Source organism: Microcebus murinus, chromosome 25 (genome assembly GCF_040939455.1).
Source record: "Microcebus murinus isolate Inina chromosome 25, M.murinus_Inina_mat1.0, whole genome shotgun sequence".
NCBI lineage: Eukaryota > Metazoa > Chordata > Mammalia > Primates > Cheirogaleidae > Microcebus > Microcebus murinus.
The window spans coordinates 15,199,593-15,207,585 of record NC_134128.1 but is presented as its reverse complement, the minus strand read 5'-3'; positions in this window follow the sequence as shown (position 1 = coordinate 15,207,585).

Below are 7,993 nucleotides of genomic sequence, written 5' to 3'. Positions count from 1 at the left end.
GCACGCTTATTTAGGAGACAGGAAGACTGCAGTGGTAAATGCAAACGATACTGTTTCTCTAATACTCAAACCCACCAAAACCAAGGTTCTGCCTCTTGAAAAATAAGGAATTATTCCAGAGGCTTCTGCACTGTGAGTGACAAGAGGACGGGAGCACCGTGCCTCCCTCCCAACCACCCCACAGCATGTGCAAACTGACAGCTGCATCTTGAGCTCTCAGCATAGACCCATTGGATCACCGAGTGATCTGGCCGTGTGTGAAATTTCCCTGATGTGGAGTAGCCCAATCCACGAGCAAACAGGGTGTGACCAGGGTGCCGACGAGACAGACGGGAAGCCAGCCCCCACCCTGCACCCCGGCCATGTCCTCGCCAACTCCTCTGTCGCCTACACAGATCCCACCACCAAGTCCCAGACTTCCCGTTCCTAAGGAAAGCTGTTTTGACGCTGTCTCAGAAACCCGTTTCCTATTGTCCGGCTGGGTTAAAAACAGGGATAGAGGAAATCGCTATAAAACCCAGTCTTGGCGTCATTTCAGGATGCCCAAGTAGAAGGCGCCTTTTCTCTCTCTGTTTCTGGGTGGCAGCCTCACGCCTGGGGGCTTTCCTTGGTGGAAGCCGCCTCTTCGTGGCTGCAGTGCATTTTCCTCCTGCTTTTGCTCTAGCATGCCTTACATTATTTTTTCTGCTAACTTCCTGAGAGCTAGACAAAGGAAATTCTCACTTTTTGGCATGACTGCAATAAGAGCTCTCATAGATCAGTGATTATACAATAGACCTTACAGACCAAAAAAAGAAAAAGAAAAAAGAAATGAATATTATCGAGCAAAGAAGATAAATTAAGTCTCAACTTGGTTCTGGAATGAATGACAACAGCCTTCAAACATACTTCACCAGGGCAGGTCTTCTATCCTATGTGAACATTTCAAAAAAATTTTAATTTTCCTGTGGTTACAATGTTGTCTTTTTGGTTAAACCTGTGAGCCAGTTAAGGACAGGAACCATATCGTGTTTATACATGCTTGGTTTTTTTCAACCAAACGTGTTCTGCTTGTTTGATTCATACTAAGGAAAGGACCATATTAACCCAAGGCATTTTTTTAAATATCAAGAATACGCAGATCTTACGGTCATCATTTGTGTACAAGTCACGGTTCCTTGATTGAAGTGGCCCTGGAATTGGCACTACTTGAGAAGACATTTCAGAAAATGGACTTGAATAGAAAAAAACCAACAGACAAAATCTTTTCCTCTAGGGAAAGCAAAATGAGCCAAAGCCAAAGAAGCAAAATGAGCCGAAGTGTCTAATACCAAAGAAGTGGCCGTCCATGAGTGTGAGCTAATAAGAAAAAGTAGAACATGGAAAAAATATTGTGTTGGGGGGTGACAGATATTGTCATGAATCCTGCTCTGTCTCTTTAGTACTGTTGGCATCTCTGGATATAGCAGTTTTTTCAAAACCTTTATAAAAATCCATAATATATATATATATATATATATATATATATATATGTATATATATATATAACATTTCGGTTAACTATAGCAAATAGAAACCTCTTTCCCAAAGAGCTTCCCAAACTTTGCAAAAAGAAACTTCCTTCCCAAAGAGCTTAAATCAGACAAACTTCTAGAAAACCATGTTCTTTCTAAGCTAGACAAAGAAGTGAAGGTAGGTCGGATGTATTTTGAGTATCTTCAGCACATAACTAATTCCCATATTTTCATATGAAATCTTTGTCTTCCATGTTTAATAAAAATTTCTAAAATAGAGTACAACAAACCCCCATCTTTAATAACTATTGACATTTCGCCATAATTGTTTCATCTACACTAACTTTTTTTAAAAACTTGGATATTTTAAAGCAAGTCCAAGTTTTCAAGTCATTTTATAATAAAACTAAATACTTCATTAGGTATCTACAAGGAAGAAGGCTGGGTGTGGTGGCTCACACCCGTAATCCCAGTTCTTTGGGAGGTTAAGGTGGGACGATCACTTGAGCCCAGGAGTTCAAGACCAGCCTGAGTGACACAGCAAGACTCTGTCTCTACAAAAATATTTAAAACTTAGCTAGGTGTGGTGGCGTGCACCTGTAGTCCCGTCTACTTGGGAGGCTGAGGGAAGAGGATCACTTGAGACCAGGAGTTCAAGGCTGCAGTGAGCTATGATCAGATCACTGAACTCCAGACTAGGCAACAGATCAAGATCTTGGCTCTAAAAATAAAGAGAATATTTTACTACATAACCATAATGCCACTAACACATCCAACAAAATTAATCATCTGATACTTGATCTTTCATAAAAATTCTCAAATATCTAAAATCATCTTTTGCCACAGGTTTATTCAAAACATTGTATAAGGTTATCATGTCTCTTAAGTCTCTTTCACATTTCTTTCACACTGGAGTCACAAGAACAATCCCCTCCCTCCTCTCTCTTTCTCCCCTTGCAATTGGGTCACTGAAGAAACTAGGTCCATTGTCTTGAAGGATTTGCCACCTTCTGAATGTGCTTGCAAAGTCATTTTCTTAAGCTTTGAACACCCTTGGCCAGCTAGGATTTGCAGAGGAGCATCCTTTGATCTTGTGGGCATTGCCTTCCTGAAACTGGCAGGCACATACTCTAAACATCCACATACCGCTAGTTTGCCCCCAGGGCCCATGGTGGAGGCAGGAAAGTCATGACTTAGAGCCCTAAGAAAGAGCTTCTCTCCTAGATTTCAAAGCAGAGCTGGAGGATTCATGGAGTGTCCCCAGCACTCAGCAAAAAGAAAGAGCAGACTTAGGGCAGTGGAGGAGCTCTGCTGAGAAAGAACAAAAGTTAATTGTTTCAGGGGAAAAAAAACAACACCCCAGCATTTATGTTCCAGAAGAGGAATCTCCTATCACAAATATATGGGACTTGCTGAGGCTTAGTGATAGAGGTTTAGTGTCTCTGGTTGGAAAGGCAAGGAGCTAGAAGTCGCCTGGGGTGCTCAAAGGCTTTGGCTTCTGTCTGCCCAGCCCCATTCCTTTCTTTGTATTTGCAGACAGAGAGCCCAGGATCTGCAGTTAGGAGCAATAACAAGGATGATGCTTGTGCGGCTCCTCATTCCTGGCAGCCCGGAGCACTTGGCAGCCAGCATCTTGCTCGTGCTGCTAGAACTCCAGGGAGGGAGGGGTTGGCGGGCTGGCAAGGAGCGTGTGTCCTATGCCACCGGCCCGGCGGCACCTATGCCTTGTTTTGGCCACACCTTGCACACCTGCCCAGGTGGCTCCTTTAGTTCCCATGGGGCTACTTTTGAAGATCCAGTTCCTTTCACAGAACCCAGAAGAACCCAAACAGAAGTCCCTGGAGTAGTTACAAAGGAAACTCCAGGAGAAGCCTTTTGACAAAACATCTGAGAGTGCAGCTCAAACACCAGCATGCACATGCTTCAGTACAGATGAACGAACACTGGCCGGGACTTGGTGCATGAAGAGAATGCCTTCTAGAAGCTATTAATATCAGTAGGAGCACCTGTTGTGTTCATCTACCCATCCCTGATCTAGCCTTCTTTTAAAAAGTCCTTCCAGATGGATTACCATTTAAATGAGTATTCAGTCATTTACACTCAAATTGAAAGTGCTTTGAGCTATAAATGAATAATAAACAGCTGGGAGCAGTTATTTAGTACCTTTTGCCCAGGAGTTTAAAGCGTTTCCCAAATACTGGCCATCTAGTAAATGAATTAGTATGTTATTTCCTGCTTTACAGAGACGGGATAGTAGGAGTAAGGAGATTAAAGTCAAGAGACTTCAGAGGAAAATTCTGACTTCGCTGCTAGTTTGCATTATGACCTCAAGCGAGCTACTCCCTGTGCCCAGGTCTCAGTTTGCTTGTGTATAGCATTGACAGCTGAATGTGGCAGGACTGTCGCTCCGCCTCCCCCAGTTTTGGACATGAGGGATAGTTAGGTGGGTTTTAGTTGTCACGATAACTGTGACGGATATATCGGTGATTTGCGGTGGGAAGGATCTGGAATGCTGTTTGTCCTGCACAGAAAAGTTTCACGGAAAAAGATCTTCCTGCCTGAACTGCCAGAGGCACCCGGGTGATCATTGACACTAACATGATATCTAATATCTTCCCAGTTAGACAGTCTGTAATATCGGTCTCTAAAAGTCCGGTCACAAAGAGATTAAGTTCTATGTTCAGGCTGTCTATCCCATGCACCATGGGCATGGTGAGGACATTTCAGAACCTGGGGTGACCAGTGAGGATTGGGACAGAGGGTAGAGTTGGCTTGTTTTTCAGGATACCCAGATAGTGCTTGGGAAAGGCCCCAATGTTTCAGCGTGGATTTGCTTTTAAATCCCACACAGAATTTAACATTTGTAACACAGTCCACTTGCATTAACATGTTTGCGAGCCCAAGACAGACAAAGGAAGCGGGCCCCAGCCGTAAAGGGAGGCTGACTAACCAGCAACATGAGAAATAAACAGCTAGAGCCAACCAGTGAGAGCAGGTGAAATAAGTTCAGGTTATTAAATCCTGGCCATCTGCATACCTGAACTTTCAGGTGGCCTTTGAGGGGTGATCTTGTACCGTGTACAATGCTGTAGTCTTTTGTTTAGTAAATTATTTCCTGTATGCATTAAGTCAACAAAGATTTTTTACTGTGAATCTTACCTTTTTAGAGAGAATCAATCCTTTTTAGAAATCTCAGCTGACTTTACAATGTTCTGAAGGGCTCAGCTGCAAATGACATACCTCATACAGAGGAACAAAAATAAATCAAGCCCTAAGGACTGAGTAATTATTTTTCCAATATATTTTAGACAACTAATAAATGTACTAAAAAAAAATCCCCTTAAAAGTGTTCAAAAATAACACCTAAAGCATAGAAAGTCAATTTTTTCAGCCAGAAGTACTTATTCATTCTGGTTCTTTGAAGTAAGTTGAAACAGATTCACTACTTCCCTTGGTTTCTAAGAGTCTTTGTCTTCAATTAAGAATAAAAACTAAAGCGAGATGACTAGTATTTTGACAACCCACCTGTTCTTATTTCTGGTACAACTGCACAGTCTAAAATGCCGCTCAAGGCAAATCCTGCACATTTTTATGTGAATGTTTATTTATACTCGTCTTGGCGCGGCACCATGATATCTTATTCCACGTTAAGTATCTGTATATGTTGATTTCGCCTTCACGGTCTGTCAGTCCATTTCGAGTGTCTAGCAGAGAATCTGGGTGGAGGAGACCAGGATACTCACCTACCCCCACCTCCAGAGGGTGGGCTACCCACACTCGGGAGATCCCAGTTGGTTTGCTTTGGCCTTGAACTAAAACAGACTCCCCAGAAGCAATGAGATGTCACGGATAAAACATTGAGTTTGACGATTCATGACCTGGATCCAAATATGAAGTGCCATTTCTTGCTGCGTGATCCCAGGCAAATCACTTAAATGCTCCAAGCTCCAATTTCTTCTTCTCTCACAGCAGGTTGGGGAAAGGAGTCAATATGATAATCTAGAGAGAAAGGTGCTTTGAAAATCACAAATCTACAAATTATTGCTAATGGTTGAGCAGATTGGTGGGTGAACTAGGGCTTGGGAATCAGGACCAATCTGGTGCTTTCTACTCTCTAAGGCTTTCTGGGATTTGAGGCAAGAGTCGAGGTAGGGAGTGACAGGCAGGGGACAGTTTCCTTGAGGTGGTCCCAGGGCCCAGTTAATGAGGTTGGCTATCCCGTGTGAAAGAAATGTATGAACAGCTCAAAGCCTGATTTAGGCCAAATGTCGCTCTCTCTGAATACCCACTTTTTCATTCTTCTTTGTGCTGTTGGGTGCAGAGACTTTCAACTTCTTGCTTGGTTACCCCCTGAAATAATTTTTAAAAACTATGTGGCTCCCACACCCATTTAAGTTAACATCTAAAATGTTTCTTCATAAGTTTGCATAGTTGCAAAGGATACAACTTCTGGTGAATTGCAAATATCGAACATTTAAAAGAAAAACCATTCCATGACTTTTTAAACTAGTTCCTGTGGAATCTAAATGCCATGGCAATTTGATATAGAATATAACTCATTTTAAATATAAATGAACAAGCTCATATTTAATAGGCAAAAAATTATTCCATTTACTCTTTAAACTTGTATTTCCATTCCACTTTCCCCATATAATTTTATGTTAATGTGATATATTTTATGCTTGAAATTCTTTCATTGATCCCCCACAATAATTACCTGCAACAAAAACATGCATATAAATTGAAATTAATTTTTAAAATTCCCCGTGACCATACCGCTCGAGGTATCAAAAGAAATATCTCTGGACTGAATTATCATTCTAGGTACTATTAACATGCAATCTATCAAAACAACATAAATGTATGTTTTAGAAATAACTATTAAACATAAAAAGTAGGATTTTATTGGAAAAACTACTCTTCATTTTACTTCTTACTAAAACAGGTTCTCATTTTAATTATTCTCGTATTACAATTATGGTTGTTGCTGTTATTATAGGCACTATGAAAGCTTTTTCATATAAATAAGTAGATAAGAAAGGAAGGAATTTTTATCATGGCAATATCAATTATTCAAGCTCCTTCTGACAGGGTGATCTATCATCAAAATTATTTACTGATCTAATTCTCTGGTAACTCAAATTCCCTCTTCCCTCAATTGTCATGAAAGCAAAGAATTAGAAATCACCTGATCTTCAAAAGGATTATTCAATCAAGGGAGTCATTTACCTTCTCAAAAACAAAACAAAACCAAACCCAGCATTCTGTCTGACATGACAGATAACTGTCCACCCTGAGTCGATCACCCTAGCAAGACGAGGGAGAGTGACAGGGAAAGTGGCTGCCACAAAAAGGGAGCTCAGAGGAGCTTCCATTCAGCTAGAATAGCTCACTGCAATCCAGTTCTCAGCACAACAGTTTTAGGAAAGACTGCACATGGAAACTCTTGTGGACCAAGACCTTTTTAAAAACAAATTCCATGTAGCTGTGTACCCTTAAAAGTCTTCATGTACCCCCAGGAGTGTGGGTAGCCAAATTGGAAGCCCACTGGCTTGGAATGTGGGGGGCTGTCAGCACCCAGTGGGCTACCCAGACTCGGGAGGTCCCAGTTGGTTTGCTTTGGCCGTGGGCTAAAACAGGCTCCCCCGGAAGCAATGAGATGTCACCGATAAAACACTGAGTTTGATGGCTGATGACCTAGATCCAAATATGAAGTGCCATTTCTTGCTGCGTGATCCCAGGCAAATCACTTAAATGCTCCAAGCTCCAATTTCTTCCTCTCTCACAGCAGGTTGGGGAAAGGAGTCAATAAGATAATCTAGAGAGAAAGGTGCTTTGAAAATCACAAATCTACAAATCACTGCTAATGGTTAAGCAGGTTGGTGGGTGAACTGGGGCTTGGGAATCAGGACCAAACCTTGTGCTGGGAGCTGTCAGTGGCGCTCGGGACTGCCAGCTGGAGCCCCCCTCCCAACCCCCCATCCCCCAATGCCTCTGAATGGCATTTTCCAGGCTGGGTTTTGTGGGATCATAGGGCCCTTTGAAATATTAGAGATTCCCAGTGAAAAGCAAAGGGATTCTCAAGACAGAGAAGTTAGAGAAAAGCTCCGTATCATTACCCCCTCTTGGAGCATCACAATAAAACCTGCATATTAAAGGCTAAAGAAACTGCTTGATTTTGTTTAATGCAAAACTTTCCAAACTAACTCAATTCTCCACCCCCTGCCTTCTTCTTTCCCACAAAATACGAAGCCATGTATAAAGAGACATCAGCAATATGCTCTGGGAGCTGGTGTGGTCCTAAGAGCTGCAGGCTGGATTTCCTGTGCCTTACCTACAAGACCCGGGCTACTCACCGCCACTGTGGGCATCTCTAGAACATTCCAGCAGAATAAGACCCAAGATTGGTTTGTTTCCTTGCTCTTCATGGATTCTGTTACCTACTCAGAAAATGCTACCTTCTGCTCTAGCTTTCCTATGAATGTTTTTAGATGCAGGCT